General features: G+C 42.3%; 2 pseudogenes; both read right to left on the bottom strand.

Annotated features, from left to right (window-relative positions):
- LOC129014660 (putative HERC2-like protein 3) overlaps positions 1 to 7,022 on the bottom strand; it is a 35,042-nt pseudogene extending 28,020 nt beyond the window's left edge.
- A 3,200-nt stretch (positions 7,023 to 10,222) lies between these two features.
- LOC129014536 (uncharacterized) overlaps positions 10,223 to 19,664 on the bottom strand; it is a 40,352-nt pseudogene continuing 30,910 nt past the window's right edge.

The raw sequence follows: 19,664 nt of genomic DNA, 5'->3' as shown, positions 1-19,664 counted from the left end.
GAGACACCAAAGCTTGGGCCTAGTTTCCTCTGGACTTCCCTCCATTCACCCTTCCCTTTGCTAATTTTAATCTGTACCATTCTTGCGGTAAAAAAAAAAAAAAAACACAGCTGTGAGTTTAACAGCTCTTCTGGGTCCTTTTAGTGAATCATCAAGCCTGAGAGAAGGCTCAGGGATCCCTGACACAGCAACAGGAATATTAATCACTTAATCTTTTCAAGTTACTTAATTTCCAAAAAAAAGAAAACCAGCTTGAAACAGCACACAATAAATCTATAAACCCACAAGAAACTCTAAGAGTGACAGTGTGGGCTCAGCACCCACGGATATGAGATGGCAAATGGTGGATTCTCTCTCCCTCATGCTGAGACAGCCTGTCTCCTGGGCCCGGGCTGAGTTCCTGCGTGCCTGGGTTAAAGGAATCGCAGCAGTGTGACTGCTGTTACTTCCTGATCCAGAGCACCCCTCGGATCCAGACAGGCTGTTATGGTGTAGGGTTTGTTCAGGAACAATCAAATTAGGATGGCTTCTATCACACTTTAGTCTTTCATAAGCTTATTGTTCAAAACACCCATCAGAAACTCAGTAATTAATACTGTTCAATAAGCAGGTTTGTGAGTAAATCAGTATAAGTCTTAAGAATATGATCAGAGGCCAGGCACGGTGGCTCACGCCTGTAATCCCAGCACTTTGGGAGGCCGAGGTGGGCAGATCACGAGGTCAGGAGATCAAGACCATCTTGGCCAACATGGTGAAACCCCGTCTCTACTAAAATACAAAAATTAGCCAGGCGTGGTGGCACGTGCCTGTAACCCCAGCTACTTGGAAGGCTGAGGCAGGGGAATCGTTGGAACCCATGAGGCAGAGGTTGCAGTGAGCTGAGATCGCGCCACTGCACTTCAGCCTGGCGATAGAGCAAGACTCCGTCTCAAAGAAAAAAAAAAGGATATAATCAGAAATTTCTGTAGTTTATTTATAATCACAAGTGACTAAATTCTAAGCATTTTTATTCAAATTTGGATTTAATGCAAAAAGATTTTTCTGTACCCTTACACAGCTACTTCCAGGAAAATGTCAGTAACTCTTTTAGCTTCCCTTTATAATTCTCCATGTATCAGAATACTCAATATTTCCAAACAAAAAACATTTCTTTAGAAGAATGGCAATAAGTTTAAATGTTCCCATTATATCTCATTACCAGGATAACTAATAAAATAAAAACACTTCCTTGTTCCCATCAATTTAGTAAAGATTATTTACATTTTCAACATCAATTTACTAGTAATCAAATCATACCACACTCAATTCCTAAACTGCCTCTTGGAAAAATAAGCGAGATTTCTGTATTTAATCATAACTATACATAAAAATGATGGCAGCAGGTAGAAATGTCACATGGAATTAACAGTAGAGAAACTTCACTCTGAAATCACAGGTCCAGCGCAGCAGGGTGAAGCACATGCTTTAATAGTATCTTCTGTCCTTTTACATTCTTACCTCTCTTTTTCCTTCATTCTCGAATTATCTTCTGAGCTATCCTCCTCCAACGGGGCAAAGAACTTAACGATTTAAACTTAGACATTATAGAGAGGTCATTACAAACACCAGGTCTCAGTTCATTAAAGAGGAATCTCAAACGTACCATGACAGGAGCACAGACCTCCTTGTAAGAACGGCCCTGTTCTTGATGAGTCTGCAAAGTTAACCAGGAAAAGACAACTTTAACAACAAATATTTCAGCAACTGTCTGCAAAGCACAGAATAAAAAGAATTAAAATCTATCACCTTAATGAGCGAACATTTTGCTTGGCAGACAACTCTACAAACATCCACCACTGACTTAGGCAACGTTCTGTGCTTTACTTGCTCAATACCAAGTGCACCTGCATGAACTAAAGATAATGCCACATGACCTGCAAAAAGACATTTAAAAGAAGGGCAGGGAAGGAATGAATATGTACTGCAGGTTAGTCGAGGGATCTGCAGTGTAGCTAAAGTACACAGATATTGAGCTCCTTACCTAAATCTTCATGTTTCGAGAGGCAACATAACAGCAAGCGACCGACCTCTTCCACGGGATGCTCGGGGGGAAACATGATCAGTGTGGTCAAATGGCACTGCCTACAGTACCTTTCTATTTGACACAAAAAGTCCTGCAACAGAAACAGCTGGAGGTAACTTCAGGGCCACCCAGTGAGTCTTCACAAATTTTAAACATGCCACAGCTTCTGGTGCACTTGCAATCAGTAATGCTTCTGAAGCCTCGCTAGCATGTTAACACAATCAGGTTCTCACCTCAAAACTCTCCACATAATACATGAAACAAAGTCTGTGCTATGTTAACCAAAGAGCACATAAGTATTCCCATGTCAAAGTCCCCAGATAAACAAAAGCACTGAGGTGGCAGTGGGGGCAGGCCTAGCTCACCTTCACGTTGTGATCCTGAATGTTATTGTCTGCAATGGCTGGCAGAAATGCCTGCGAATGGTCCCCCAGGGCCCGTCTGTGGGAGCAGGGTCGAGATTTGCTGGCAGGTGTGCCCACTGGGAGCTGCAGTGGTCCTCATCTTTCTCCTCGTTGTAGCTGTAGTGGATCTGGCTGGTCTGCAGGCCTCCAGAGAAGATGGATGACTGAAGCCATTCTAGAAAATGCACATGCAAACATGAAACAGAAACTCAAGTGCACAACTCAAAATAAATGCTAAAAAAAAAAAAAAAAGATGCTCAACTAAACACTCAATTTAGAAGGTGAAATTCAGCATCATTCATATGAAAGAGCTCCACCTAACATGTTTACACAGCTTGACTTATAATTCCTGTATCTACGTGAACACACTTTCTGGTGATTCCACTCACCTCAGGCATGGCATCAGAACTCAGGATCATAGTTCCAGTCCAACATTCTCTGGATACCTGTGCTCTGCCTGCAACTGCCTGGTTCCACATATACCGCGTGAAGACTGAGTTGCACATTCTAACAAGGAGGGCAGCAAAGGGCACCACTGACACAATTAATCACAGGATTTCGAGTCTGAAACTATGTGCAATGGATGACTACGGGGGTACCAGGGAGACTGGAAGACAGACCACCGCTATTCTGAGGGTCAGTAAGGGACTTGTGGAAGCAACAACTGAGCTAAGATGAGGAATAAGACCTAGACGCTGAGTATCCAGGCAGGGAACAGCACCTCTGAAGGGTCTCTACAAAGAATTACACCCTCAGGGTAAGCTACGTATTCCTAGAGCCCTTATAAAGGAACAAAAAGGAGAAAATATTTAACAAACACACAATCTTTAATGAAGGATAGATCCTTGGAGATGGGAGGGCCGATGAACTGGAAAGGAGACCTGTGCGTGGTGCAAGGCACGGGATCGGCCAGTGCGAATGTTAATTACAACTGCTTATGGCAACTTGAGGGAGTGCACCACTACAGATCTCTAGTAACGATCTGTGTTATCAAATACTGCTCCAAATCCAAGCAATCAAAGCGGGCATGCACTTAGTGTTCTTTTACTGGACATTTAGATTTTAGAGCACTCAGGAGCATTCCCCAACCCACCACATTCGTTCTTCTGAAACACTAATCAAATGCCGACTCTCTCTGGCCCTCTCGCTTTAAGCACAGGACAGCCCCTCCTTACTGTTGCAAGATAAGCCTCTGAGCCTCCTGTGGATCGGACCCACCTGCCAGGGCCCATGGCACCCTCTGCCCTGGAGCTCGCCAGCCCTGCCCTCCTTGCCAATTTAAACAAAGCCCATCTTCTGGCAAGCAATGAGCCTTGAGGAGGAGGGAGGGAAGCAGACACCTCACAGGACACCACAGGCAGCCCAGCACCCAGCACTGCACAAAGGTCCACCCAACAGGGGGGCTGTGTGGACACCAAGATCCTCCTTCCCCGCAAGCCTCTGCCACACCCACTCTCGCAAGCAGCAGGAAAGCCCTGCTCCTCTCAGCAGTGCCCTTGACACTCCTGTGTTTTCTGCCCAGAATGCTCCCTCACACAATTTCAGGACTGCTGCCAATGCGAAGCCTTTCTTCTCCCAGAATCATGTATGAACGTCTCCATTTCACCATTCACCACCTTGTAACGTGACCTGCTTAGAATGCTGGCTCATCAGACAAGCAGCAGCTGAAAGCAGAGGTGTGTCCTATCCATCACTGCATCCTGAACACCTCGCATGGTAACGGCACCAGAAAGCAGAGGCGTGTCCTATCCATCATTGCATCCTGAACACCTCGCATGGTAACGGCACCAGAAAGCAGAGGCGTGTCCTATCCATCACTGCATCCTGAACACCTCACATGGTAACGGTACCAGAAAGCAGAGGCATGTCCTATCCATCACTGCATCCTGTACACTTCGCATGGCAACGGCACCAGGCAACTGCTCAACAGAAGCTGCTCACACGGACGGACAGACAGACAGATGGGAAATGCACAACTACATGAAGGAAAATGTAAACCCATCTTAGGAGACAGGAAGAAGCTTATTATTTTAGGTGGTTACAAAGGCTGCCATCCTGAACTATAACTGACTTGAGCCTGGTCTGGTAAAAACGCAGTCCTCAAGTAGAATGCTGTTCCCTGAGAGGACAGCTGATCCACATTCTGTGCAATTTCTGGGCATGCAGGCAGAAAAAAGCCATGCTGAGCCCATCAGGCAGAGGCTGCAATACATGAGAACACCACAGGGTAGACGGGTAGACATTCCTGCACACTTTTTAGCTTCCTCTGCAGCAACAGACCATGAGGGCAAATGACAGCCACTCACAGCTGTTTCTACCTGATTCAGTCTCACTATCCTTATTATTATTATTTTTATCATCATCAACTGTGTTGAATCCTCCTCTCTTTTTTTTTTATTGAGATGGAGTCTCGCTCTTGTCACCCAGGCTGGAGTGCAATGGCGCGATCTCGGCTCACTGCAACCTCCGTCTCCTGGGTTCAAGCAATTCTCCTACCTCAGCCTCCCGAGTAACTGGGATTACAGGCACCTGTCACCACGCCCAGCTAATTTTTGCATTTTTAGTAGACATGGGGTTTCACCACATTGGCCAGGCTGGTCGCAAACTCTTGACCTCAAGCAATCCACATGCCTCAGCCTCCCAAAGTGCTGGGATTACAGGCATGAACCACTGTGCCTGGCCCTCTCCCATTCTTAATGGCACTTACAGTTCAAAAAAAATAATCTGCTGATCAGCAAAAAGCAAAGATTTTCTTACTGGCACATTCAATCTTGACAGGAGACAGCGGTGTGCTCATTGCTAAACAGGAAGCATGTAATCCGAGAAGCAGGCCCACATTCCTCTCTGTGTGTATCAGAGGTGAAGAGAGACTCCCCAGATCTGGTATGGTGACAACTTCTTGGTGAGGCTGGAAAAATAAATTCCATCATCAATCTGAGGAAACAGAATTAATTAAAAACATAAAACCAAAAGGACAGCTCTGTCCTGCAGCTGTACCTCCATGTGAGCCCAGGGGTGCTCTGGGCGTTCTGCCTCTCCATAGTGTAGTGAGTTGATGCTGCTGTGCCCAAGTAACAGCAGATACCACATAAACCCACATGCCCAATAAAGCAGGCAGCAACCGCACAGCCCTACTGCAGAAAAACTAAAGCACAGATACGTGATTTGGCTAGAATATTCCTCAGGAATCAGTTTCCAAAGTGACTGTACACCACGCTTCAGAAAGTATAATGAATTGTTACATGCACAAAGAACACACTGGGCAACAAAACTATGACAAGTATTCGATGACAAGTATTAGCGGACTGTGACCACACATGTAGAGGAAATGAAATTTATTCTAACAAAAATCTGAAAAAAGCAAGAGTTCAACTTTTCCAGTCACAGAAGATATTTACAGCAAAGTTAATTCTCCCCTTCATAAAATGCTTTAAGCCCTGCCCTAATGGCATTTAATACATTTTATTACTTGTGGATACCTAGAAAGCTAATCCCAATATATAAATTCTATGTGTTTGTGAATACATAGTAAGGACAAATTTCTATTGTAAAGAATTACACTTGTACATAGTTCTTCCCAAAAAATACGTACCTCAAGATAATAAGCCATTCCAAATTTCTACATAAGACCAAAGTTTAACCTCTTTTCTTGTGGAACACTGTCTATATTTCTCACAATTGATCATTTAAAAAACAATCTTTCAAGACCAGTACATCACAGATCTCAACAAGAATAAATGTAAATTCATTTATGACAAAACTTCTAAAGGATCTTTATATTTATCTCTAATGCCCCCCAAAAGACTCAGATATCAGTACTTCTAGATCCAAATATTCCTATCACAAACACACAGAGGGTATCCCCTGCTATCCTCTGCATCACTCAAGGCATACAGCCTCACCTCCAAATATTGGCCAACACAAAACACGTGCATGGATTCCCGAGTGTCTTCAAACTGCAAAGCAGCTTCCAAAGCTACCACTGGGTCTTCCCCTGCAAACTGAGCTGAAACAAAAAGGGAAAAAGCAACATGAGTTCAATTCAGCTTGCCTGGAGAGCTATAGGAGAAATAGTGAGTAGGAAATAAGTTAGGTGCTTAACTCAAAAGTGAGGGTTACCAGAGTATAATGACCTCCCACTGTCTCCCAGGGTTGCCTGGGCCGACTCAGAACTTGAAATGAGTTCCAAGTATTAAAACAAAAATGCATAATGAAAGGAAATTCTTCAAATGTGCTCAATTTGTTGATAAGACAGACACCAAAGCCACCGATACATTAAAGTATGCAGGGGCTGGCACAAAACTAAAGAAATCATTTATAAGCCAAATACTCTGCTTAGAATGATACAGGCTGTAACTTTTAACCAGGAAATAAGAAGTGTAATCTTACCAAGAATACTATTTCCTGTTAACGACTGTGTCTGGAAGTCCTTTATATCATACACTTTCCCGTCAATCACAGTCCAGAAGCCTCCATCTTTATTATGGTTCTCCAAATCAGCCTTGTGTATAAGTGTCACTTCCTCATTATTTCTACAGTTCTGACCTGTAAAAAATGACTCTGTATATACAGAAACCAGAATCAGTCCATCGATCAATCAATAGGTAAAATGAAAAGAACTGTGTGAAAGAACTACAGCAGAAATAAAAAAATCCACAATCACAATGGGAGAAATACATATCTAGCTCTGAAACTAATACCACACATACAAATTCTATTAAATATAGAATGCTTTAAAAAAAAATCTAGGCAGCATGAGTATCAAATCGGGCCATGCCAGGCCACAGAGCAAATCTCAACAGATTTCAAAGAAATAAAGTTACAGAGCATGTGTGCTGACTACAATGCAGTTAAATTAGAAATAGGTTTTCAAAAATTCATTCAAAATAAAATAAAAATGACTGTATATACAGAAAATAAAAATATTCATCCACATATTTGAAAATTATAAAATACACTCATAAGTAACCCAAAATTCTAAGAAAAAATGACTATGAAAATTAGAAAATGTGTTCAATTAATAATCAAAATACTGCAGATCAAAATTGGTGACATAGAACTAAATGCATGCTTGAAGGCATTTATGCCTTTAAATGTGTATATTAGAGGGAAAAAGCTAAAAAAGAAAAGAAACACCAAATCAATAAAAGTCTATTAGTTCATAAAAATACTCAAAAAAAGAAAACCTGAGTGGTGGTCACCTATGCAAGTGCTAGGATACCAACTCAATATTACGAAAAATAGTTAAAGGGAGGTGGCAGTTCAAGAAGTCAAGCTTAGACTATGTCCTTCCTGTACAGATTGTACCTCCTGCTAACCAGACAGCAGAGGGCAAGGTTGGTGGGGATTTTATAGGGGACACGCAACACATGAATTCCCTGGTCTAGCTTCACAGAACTAAAGCGGGAGCCACCAAGCACTACAGGCCTCCTGAGCCAACAGAAAGCACGCAGCATGACTCCAGACATAACACCACCCTAATGAGCCTGAATTCAAATCCAACCAAACCTCTAGATCTAACCAGCAGATTAATGGAACTAACAGAAGAACATGTTGGTCTAGAATAAGAGAAAGCAATCAACCAAATTCAGAAAATGTGAAGTTCTCCAAAATAACCAACCTGCTTCTTTGAAAAAGAAAACGGTATGATCAGAGACAGGGAGAGGAGGGCCTGGAGCCATGCTGTTTGGAGAAAGAGACTAGAAGCACATGTCAAGCAATGCCAACACAGAGAACGTGCTCAGGTCGTAATTCAAAATTACCACCTAAAAAAGGCATTTTTGAGATAGTCCAGGAAAATGTAACACGGACTGCATGTTAGATTAAGGAATCACTGTTAATCTTACAAAACAGGATAATGATATTGTAGGGTTTTTTTTTTTAAATCCTTATCATTAAGAGGTAAAATGCCTTAAAATATTTTAAAGACAGAGTTATGCTTTAAAATAATCCAATCAGGCAGGTGCGGTGGCTCACACCTGTAATCCCAGCACTTTGGGAGGCCGAGGCGGGCAGATCACGAAGTTAGGAGATCGAGACCATCCTGGCTAACACAGTGAAACCCCATCTCGTACCACGCCGTATTACCTCATTTAACAGATATGATGAAGCAACTGAACAGGCTATTTTTCCATTTCCATTGCATTTCAACAGAGCCCACTAAAAAGTAGTATAAATGGCCCTTAAATACTAATATATTTTAAAACGCTCAAACTATATCGAAGTCACCACTTTCTGCCTTAGCAGGCAAAATCCCAAAAGCCCACACACAAGGCTGGGAGGCCAGCAGCCCTATTGGTGGTGAGAGAAATCAAGACGTACAGGAGCAATCTGGTGACAACCAGCCCACACTACATGCATCCCCACCTGTGCATGTGCACAGGCACACACACATGCACACATGGAGGACACATGTTCCAGGTCAGGCCTTGCAGAACTATTTGTGTTTTTTGTTATTGTTGTTGTTGTTGTCGTTTGAGATGGAGTTTCACTCTTGTTGCCCAGCCTGGAGTGCAGTGGCACGATCTCGGCTCACTGCAACCTCTGCCTCCCAGGTTCAAGCGATTCTCCTGCCTCACCCTCCCGAGTAGCTGGGATTACAGGCATGTGCCACCATGACCCGCTAACTTTTGTATTTTTTAGTAGAGACGGGGTTTCTCCAAGTTGGCCCGGCTGATCTCAAACTCCCAACCTCAGGTGATCCACCCACCTTGGCCTCCCAAAGTGCTGGGATTACAGGCATGAGCCACCACACCCGACCCTCAGCACTATTTGTATAGCAACACTGTGGCAATAAGCCCAAGTGTCCACCAATAAGAGACTCACTAAAGAAAGATACATAAAAGACACATCCACACACTGAAGACTAAGCTGCTTTATAAACACAAAGAGCGACACTCTGATAAAATACTCCAGTATATATGGTTAGTAAAAAAAAAAACAAGCAACAGAAGTAATGCAACATGCTACCACTAGCGTACTCATTCCAGAGATCAAGGAGGTTACAGAGGAGACTGAAAAGTCAGAGGCAGCAGGTGGGAAATGGGTGGAAGGCGTGGGCGGGGAAGCGACAGTGTGTCTCTGCCTAGGTTTGATTTTTGAACCACGTGACTGTATTCCTTTTTTTTTTAATGACTGTAAAACAAAATAAATGCTCTTCATACTAGAAATAAAATGTTAGCAAAATCTGCATTCAAAACTAGGATTACTGTTCTACACTGACAAAGTTCACTACCATTAGCAAAAGCAGTTTTCTCATTGACATAATGAGATACAACAGCGTGCATGAGGTCCTCAGCAGGCCTGCACCCTACAGGTGCTCCACACGTGCAAATCACTACTATTACCATTACTATTACATAACAGATATAATATATAATTATACTGTCACTGCTATAACCAGCATTACATACTAACACAGCCCACGTTCAGAGTATAAAGAAGGCTGTGGAACCCCCTGCAGAAGGTGGGAGGGCCTGGGACTGTGGATAAAGGGGAGCTCTTTGGGACTGTGCCACCTGAACCTGGAACCTGGGCCCCCAGGTTGGGTCCCCAGGCCTGTGTGCCTCAGCTTGCTCATCATTCACTCTCAACACGGATAACACCTTCAACTGCAAACATGTTTAAAAACCACAGGCCAGCTCCCCCTACCAATATCAGAAAAAGCAAGTCTCCATACAGGCCCAGGATGAGAACCTACAAGTGGTACTAGCTACAAAACACATGGAGAACAGGGTTCTTGCACACACACCTTATGAGATGTTGGAGAGCTATACGGCAAAGGCATCTACAGGGTGTAGCCAGATGGTCTAAAAGGGCCGTGACAAAAACCGCCATTTGTTGCAGATCAATGGCAAGCTCGTTGTCTTGCGGAAGGGTGAGGTACCTCAGGAAACTCTCACTGGGGCTCAGAGGGCCAGACAAAAGCTAGAAAGGAAAAGTAAACAAACATTCAGAAATGGTGGGAAAAATTAAAGTAACACAGTTAGCCTTTACCCACTCTTTATATGTTGGTATTGACTCATTTGACCCATCAAGTGACAATGCTGATGATACAGTTATACTATACAGCTATGTATTTGTGCAGCATATAAACTGTGTAAATGTCTAAATTTGCGGTATACATGTACACAACATTGACTGTGCGTGTATACATTTATGATACCACAGGTAAGTTGAATCCACACAGATTACTAACATGAGCAAACCACCCTACAGGCCTAGGAGCCCTGGAGAAAGGCAGAAGCACCTCTGTGGGAACCCAGCACAGCATATCAAGCTGGCCTTGAAATCTAAAACCAAAACCTTTATTTTAATCTAAACATTGCCCACTCTGGAGAACGCCGACTTTCATTTGCAAATTAAATCATAGTTCTAATTCTTCTAAAGGCAGAAGAGTCCTATTATCATTAGCTTAAAGACTGCCAAATAATAGAAAAATTAAACCAAAGCATGATATTGAAATGCCTAAGACTTTCCCAAAAAGATGCAAAATCCAACTTGTACTTGACCTGTAAAGACCAGCAGTCCTGGAGGTTTAGGCCCAGGGCCCCACACGCCTGCTCCTCCCCCAGCTCGGCATCCACACCTGTTAAGGGGGGAGCTGGTACTAAACAGAGTGACAGCTCAAGTGATATGCCCTTCACAGAGCCCAGTACATAGGAAGGACCAACAAAGCAGGCCGCTCTTTTCGTCATTCTTTTCTGGTATTGATTTAAAAGTGCGTGTTTCAAGCTTGGTTCTGTGCTGACAAGGAAGTCGGTGCTCACTGATCCGAGTCTTCTCCACAAACAAGTGACCTCCTATACCTGTCTAATCTGACTCGCTGCTGTTACCACCAAACACACACATGCCAGAGAAAAACACTGCCGCGGACACACACGCTGGTCTTGCGTGAAAAATAAGTAGACTCAAGTGCCACCTACACACAAAGTTCCATCATGACACTCACGTACATATCGCCGTTGGAGTGAGGCATATCCTTCCTGCAAATGATGCTCTGGAACCTTTGCAGCAAGGGCAAAAGTGGGGCACTGGTGCCCTGGGCAGAACGCTCATTGTCAGTCTCCTGTGCCCTGTTGTCCCACAGCTGAAGCAACAACAGGATGGCAGACAACATTTGGCTAAAGGAGAAAACATATTTATTCCTTGTAAAAACAGATTAACTTCTTTTCTTCATGGTTGATCAAAAATAAAAGCAAACAGCTAGATAGAAGTGAAGCAATACTTGGGATATTAAAGGAAATGAAAGTAAAGCCGTGGTAATTAAATCACTGAATTGACACCGAGACTTTAGCATAAGACATTGCCTTCTGCTGATAGGAAAGACCAGTTAAGAAGCTCAAAGAGCACGTTTACATGGAACTTCTAGGATCTTAAATTCATGGAATAAAAATAATTAAATGAGAAAAACTGAAAGAAAAAAAAAAGAACAGTTCCCAGGCTAGAAAACTGAGCATAAAAGAGGAAGAGAAGAAAAGGTAAAGAGAGAGCGAGCTCTGGGACATGGTTCTCTGGTTACAGAGCACCACATCTGCTGCAGTCACACACGATTTAGTGAAATGCACACAACGCAACAGGTATTTGGACACAGAGGTGCTTCCCCAAAGCATTTCCAGTCTGCGGCAGCCCTCACCTCAACGTGCCTCTCTGCACAGCCAGCTCCAGCAGGATGGCCAGGGCCAAGTGCTGGTCCTACAGGGGGATGCTTCTGGCCCTTTCGTGCCTGGTGTTCCATGAACATCCCTGAAATGAAAGCAGTGGATGCAGGAACAAAGCGACCTCCAGAAAGACAGTATGCTTACAATCACACTTAACATGTTTACTACACGCTCCCTCCCAAGGAAGGATATATTTTTAATATTTAGAATCAAGTTTCTGAGACTTGCTACTCAAATTTTTCAGAGATTTTTAAAGTATACAATTAACTTACAGAAATGTATTTTATTTAAAGTGTTCATTCAGATACTATATTACAGTAGATGACATACTCCAAGTGTGTGAAGCATGAAATAATTTATCTCATTATCCAAAACATAAGCAGAAGAATAGCTATCTTTTCCAGTTTCAATGATGTGTAAGACTATACCAGTATCAACCTCCTCCTACAGAATTAGAGAACCAATTTCTAAAACCACCTGAGGATCTGGAGGCAAAATGTCTATACTAATTTCTATCTCTGATCAAAGATTACCTGGTTGCTTACTCCATACCCAGCTCTCCAGAATTGACTTGGCCCTATATACAGGTGCAGGAGTTTCATCTTTTTTCTCTTTGTCATCCAGATCTTCTTTCTTTGTTCCACTTGATTCGACACTATCATCTGCAGAATTAAAAATTTTTTAATCTGTAATCGCTTTTCAGAATGCTATACCATTAGTCTCTGCAAATGTCCCTCCCCGAAAAGTTACAACACACATCATTAACTGAATGTTTGACAACTTAAAAATAAAATACATCAATCATACCTGTAACAGATCCAGTATAATTTTCATAAACAAACCAATATATCGGCCAGGAGTGGTGGCTTACGCCTGTGATCCCAGCACTCTAAGAGGCCGAGGTGGGTGGATCACGAGGTCAGAAGATGGAGACCATGTTGGTTAACACGATGAAACCCTGTCTCTACTAAAAATACAAAAAAATGGCCAGGTATGATGGTGGACGCCTATAGTTCCAGCTACACGGGAGGCTGAGGCAGGACCATGGCGTGAACCTGGGAGGCAGAGCTTGCAGTGAGCTGAGATGGCACCACTACACTCCAGCCTGGGAAACAGAGCAAGACTCCATCTGGAAAAAAAGAAAAAAGAAACCAATATATCAAATTATTTAAAGTGTGTCTTCCAAAATGATATTTCATTAACTTCCTAGTAGATTTCACAACTGAGAAACTTAGTTTTTGATATTTACCTACTTCAATTTCACACCAATTGCTTTTATCCAGTGAGTCCCAGTGCTTGCGTACCCATGGGAAAATGGAGGGTGTAGAAAAGGAGTACAATTCAAAAATCTTTTAACTCTTTACAAGGCCCTACTCCACTGCCAACCGGGAAGCACTGCTATGCAGGGGCACTGTCACTGATAGCATAATTCAAGAGCACTGGGACAAAAAGGAAAAGCTGAGAAAAATGACTTTAGGCCACTGAATGTAAAGTTTCAGTCAAAAACAACTGTCATAAAACCCCTTACATAGTAAGCGAAGAGAAGAGAGAAATAACCTGAACCTTGAAGTCTAAACACCTTCCATCACAGAAGGCTGTGACTAAACATCTAAACAACATAATTAGAAAAATGTATCTCAGTCGGTGAAAGACATGATATCCCATCCAGATTACAAATAATGAGTATCTAAAAATCTCTAAGGAAACAGTTCCTCTGTTTACAACATTTCTGACACCAAATGTATGGAATTTTGCACCAAGCAATTCTCCAGTTCTCTGCGACACCCAGCTGTGTGTCCCACAGTGCAATTCAATTTTGAAACTAACTACCTAGAATTAGCACAGACCCCACATGTTAATAACAGCAGAGAAAAGGTGAATGCTGAAAAAAATATCCAAAGAACTAATGGCTGAAAACTTCCTAGGTTCGGCAAATGACATAAACCTAGGCAGATTGAAGAATCTGTGCAAAGCCCACACAAGATATATCCTAAAGGAAGCCATGACGAGGCACATCATAATCAGCTGCTAAACACTAAGGACAAAACCTTTTGAAAAGTGCCACAGAAAGTAGATATAGAAGAATGTCTTGTGTGGCCTGAAATTAAGACCAAATATTATGTGCTGCCTTGAGATCGGTAAAATCAAGAAGGCCTCAATAGCCTAACCACAAGGTCTCCCTGGAGCTCTGCTCTCAGGTATAAGATCCCAAAGCCAAACAACCTCCTTATCATGGAGACCCGACCCCAGCCTGCTCATCCCTGCCGGCCCAGAGATATTCAAACAAGCCAATCACATCTTCCCATGGGAAGCAAGGTCACCTCACCCTCCTGTTACTACAAAATATGTCTCCCACAGCCCCTGGTGGTTCACTCTGTTCCCAAGTGCAGCCCCCATGTGGCATGCGGTGTCCCCCACCCCCAGGGCTGTGAGCATGTGTGACTAATAAACCGCTATTTCATCTGTGCAATGTCAGTGTCCTATGTTCAGCCATCCCATATCCCTAGGGCAGGAATCTTCTAGGGTTATAAACAGAACTTTAATCAACCTCTCCTTGGTTATTTTACTGGTTCCATGATACAGCTTTTTCTGTGCAAAAGATCTGAACAGGAACTTCACAGAGGATACAAGAGTGGCAAAGAAGAACATGATATTCAGCATCGTTAGCCATTACGGAAGTGCAATTAAAACCGCAATGAGATCCCACTAGACTTGTTAGAATGGCTCAATTGAAAAACACTGATAACATCAAGTGCTAACAAAGACACAGAGCAACAGAAACGTGACAGATTGCCAGTGGGAATGCAAGCTAAAACAGCGTCCAGTTTACCAAGGTAGACACCTCATGTCACAGAATACAGAGTAGAACCCAGCCAGGAACACAGCTCAGGTGAGAACACAGGTGCTGGCTCTAAATGCCACACTCTGCCCTATGTGTGTGTGTGTGTGTGTGTGTGTGTTGTGTGTGTGTGGTCACTAACCACAGCCCACTGGCCAAACCCAGCCCACAGCCTCTTTGTGTATGGTCTGAATGCAGAGAAAGTATTTTACTTTTGTTGTTGTTTTGAGACAGAGTCTTGGCTCACCACAACCTCTGCCTCCCAGGTTCAAGCGATTCTCCCAGGTTCAAGTGATTCTCGTGCCTCAGCCTCCGAGGAGCTGGGATTACAGGCATGCATCACCATGCCCGGCTAATTTTTTGTTTTTAGTAGAGATGGGGTTTCACCATGTTGGCCAGGCTGGTCTCGAACTCCTGACCTCAGGTGATCCACCTGCCTCGGCCTCTAAAAGTGCTGGGATTACAGGTGTGAGCCACCATGCCCGGCCACCGTATTTTATATTTTTTAATAATTGAAAAACAATCAAAAGGAAAACAGTGTTTTGTGACTTGCAAACATTCTGAGGACTTCATCTTTTGTGTCCATAAATCAACTTTACAGAATGAACGTCCCCTGCCCGCTGACGCAGTATTGTCTGTGGCTACTTTGGCACTACAGCTGCAAGGTCCCATGGCTATGACAGAGACCATAGGGTCCATTGAGGCCTTAAAATATTTACTATCTGGCCCTTTAGAGAAAGTAGGCCACCCCTACCCTACATCTGGCTATAAATTTTACACATTTGACAAATTCTGAGACCCTGTCTCAGAAAATAATATAAAATATTCATAGCCTTAATAATGGAAAACAAAAAAATTTATTGAATGTCAAAACATCTCCCTAACACCCCGAATCAGTTGGGATCTACATAAAGAACAATTACGCTCTGCTTTCTAACCATGATTTTTAAAAGAACAAAGGACAAAAAAATTCATGAAATGTGAGCCATCCATGGTGGCTCATGCCTGTAATCCCAGTGCTTTGGGAGGCCAAGGTGGGCAGATCATGAGGTCAGGAGTTCAAGACCAGCCTGACCAAGATGGTGAAACTCCATCTTTATTAAAAATACAACAATTAGCTGGGCATGGTGGAGGGTGCCTATAATCCTAGCTACTCAGGAGGCTGAGGCAGAGAACTGCTTGAACCCGGGAGGCAGTGGTTGCAGTGAGCCAAAATCATGCCACTGCACTCCAGCCTGAGCGACAGAGCAAGACTCCCTCTGAAGAGGAAAAAACAAAAAAATTCATCAAATATAATGAATAAAACATATACTTTGGATTTTGCCATGTACTTAGCTTTTTTTCTTAGAGCACCTTTTAGAACTATTGTTTCACAGAAAACACTTTGGGAAATGTTTTAATTTATAAACAAATACTGGAGGGCTAGGAAGAAGAGGTTAAAACTTTAAAAAATATACAGAATGAATTACTGATACAATAAAAAAAAAAAAAGGTTGCTGATTCCTGTCTTGGAAGACACTGTCATATGGACACTCTTAGCCTCAGCATCCACAGGTCCAGAAAGGGAAAATTTCAAGTCAGAGAGAATTCTCTATATATATACCATTTATTTGGAACATTCAGCCCTCAAGATCCCAACATCATGACCTCAGTTTCAACACAATTGTCCTTAGTCCTCATGTCACTGCTTTTGGTGCTGCCTGTTGTCAAGGCAGTGGAAGCCAGTGATGCAACTGCTCTCTCGTTAAAGGTGTGGTTCTCAGTATTACAGGCATTTGTACTTGCTTGCGGGTATACGCACAAAAGAAAAAACTGAACAGATGTGACTTTGAAGGGCCTAATGAATGAAACCTCACCCTGAAAACCTTTGTGCTACTGAAACTAAATGTAAGCTTTGGTGTCTGAAAGTTTCCAAGAATTAGTAAGTAGGAGAGTTTTACTTTCTGAGTTGTTTCCATGAAATGGGAACAAATTGGTACACAAATGGATTTTGCCCAGAATCCTAGGAAATCACCACTGTTCAGTTGTAATCACTGCCTCCTAAATCACTGAGTCTGTTCTCTGTATTTTATTAGACTTCTGTCATCTCCCAAGTTAATATTGTATTTAGATATCCAATAGTCAGCTAAAAAGGGAAACATTTATCTCTGGGAAGAAAAAAAATCATTTAGAAAAATGTATTCAGTGTATCTAACACTGAAATGGAGAAAAGACTTAATGTTAAAGGGAAAAAAAAAAACACTACAGACATTGACATAGAAAAGAGATTTAATGTTAAAAAAAAAACTTTATATTAACTGAGTAACACCTCCTGATGAGAAGTGCTATATTAAATATAAACCCAATATGTTGTTTAAAAAAAAAAGATGAAAATCAAAAGCACTACGCAGAGTGAAAGAAGCCAGACACAGAAGAACCTGACTACATGATTCCATTTATGGAGTTCTAGAACAGGCACAATTTGTCAGTGCTGGAGAAACATCAGGCCAGCTATTGCCTCTGGGAAGAAGGGGCAGGACACCAGAGAACTTTCTGAGCAAGAGTCATGATAAAGATGTGGGTTACACAGGTTACATTTGTCAAAACTTGTGAAATGGTAAACTCAAAATAGATGCGTTTCATTATATATAAATTTTACCTGAAAGTCAAAAACAAAGTTGAACTAGAATCAATTACATACATGAGTGTCTAAGGAGCTAGATGAGACAAACAGTGGATGGACAGACAGCAGGATGTGGAGCCAAATACAGTGGCAGAACATGGAGGTGGGTCTGCAGCCACTCACTGTACACGTCAGTTATTGTGTGTGTGTGTATGAATGTTTTCAAACAAATATAAAAAATAAATTAAAAAAAAACACGGGTAACTCTGCTTGACACTGAAACTGTAAAGGGAGACTAATACTTTTTCCCATGGTTTGTTTTGTGTTTTTTGTTTTTTTTTTTTTGAGATGGAGTGTCACTCTGTCGCCCAGCCTGGAGTGCAGTAGCACAATCTCTGCTCACTGCAACCTCCACCTCCTGGCTTCAAGCAATTCTCCTGCCTTGCCCTCCCAAGTAGCTGGGATTACAGGCGCCCACCACTATGCCTGGCTAATTTTTGTATTTTGTAGTAGAGATGGGGTTTCACCATGTTGGCCAGGCTTGTCTCAAACTCCCAACCTCAAATGATCTGCCCACCTCAGCCTTCCCAAAGTGCTAGAATTACAGGCATGATCCACCGCACCTGGTCCCCATGTATTTTCAAGTGGACACCATTCCAATTCATTCCACAAAAGAAGAAGAAATACTTGCTGGGTGCGGTGGATCATGCCTGTAATCCCAGCACTTTGGGAGGCTGAGGCGGGTGGATCACGAGGTCAGGAGATCGAGACCATCCTGGCTAATACAGTGAAACCCCATCTCTACTAAAATACACAAAAAATTAGCCGGGCGTGGTGGCGGGCGCCTGTAGTTCCAGCTACTCAGGAGGCTGAGGCAGGAGAATGGCGTGAACCTGGGAGGCGGAACTTGAAGTGAGCCGAAATCATGCCACTGCACTCCAGCCTGGGTGACAGAGCAAGACTCCATCTCAAAAAAAAAAAAAAAAAAGAAGAAGAAATACTTTCTTCAGTCTAACGCTCTCCCAACTGAGCTATTTCAACTTAGAATAAATACTTTCTAAACTGGTAGCTTTATCCACATTGATGACTCTCAAGTAGGGGGACCAACAAACTTCAACAATGGTTCTCAACCAAGGATCTTTTCAGATTCAACAAGTTTAGGGTGTATACAAGCACCCATTTCTTTTAAACCTCAATGGGGACTCTGAAACACAGCCACTGTTATGAACAACCTAATGATAGTATTATTGAGCATTCAAAATTACAATGCTAAATAACATCGTTCAATGGCATTTCCTTGCAGGCCAAAGGCTTCCAAAAAGTGTTTAATACACCCCCAAAGAACACCACAAATGCAGCAAGATGGTTTTGCAATAAAAATGCCTTCAAATCACATAAAACAATAAAATCCAGGCAGCTTGTATTAACTACCATTTTAGACAACAATCTCCAAAGTAAAAAGCAAAACTTCAAAGAGTTAAGCTCAAAGCTCTTGTTCCTATAGCACATTACAAAATTTCTATAAAATGCATTTTATAATGGTCTTTACAAAATAAAAAACACTAGTTAAAGTCCCTTACCTTTTCTAGGAGGGAGCTCTCCATTCTGGGTTGATTCAGTTCCAGTGTATACAATTTCTCCATCTTTAACCATTTCATTCCACAGACCACACAGCCCATTTCTTGAGAATACAAGCTGGCAATGATAAACGAGATAAGCTTACAGAGTGCTCACACTCACATTGCAATTTTTAAAGAATGATATGGAAAAAAAATCTCAATCCCCTTATGTATTCAATCATTCGGTAATAAAATCAATGATTTACTGAATTAGTGACTTAATCATTTTACATTTCATGGAAGTCATTCAAGAAATATAAATGAAAAGGTGCATAATAGTGTAAATACTATGCTACCTCTTATGTAACATACAAGAAAAAAGACACATGGTCGGGCGAGGTGGCTTATGCTTGTAGTCCCAGCACTTTGGGAGGCTGAGCAGGGCACATCACCTGGGATCAGGAATTTGAGACCAGCCTGGCCAACATGGTGAAACCCCGTCCCAACTAAAAATATAAAAAAATTAGCTAGGCATGGTG

Source organism: Pongo pygmaeus, chromosome 16, assembly GCF_028885625.2.
Source record: "Pongo pygmaeus isolate AG05252 chromosome 16, NHGRI_mPonPyg2-v2.0_pri, whole genome shotgun sequence".
Taxonomy (NCBI): domain Eukaryota; kingdom Metazoa; phylum Chordata; class Mammalia; order Primates; family Hominidae; genus Pongo; species Pongo pygmaeus.
The sequence above is the reverse complement of the archived record's forward strand: the minus strand, read 5'-3'. Positions and strand labels throughout refer to the sequence as shown.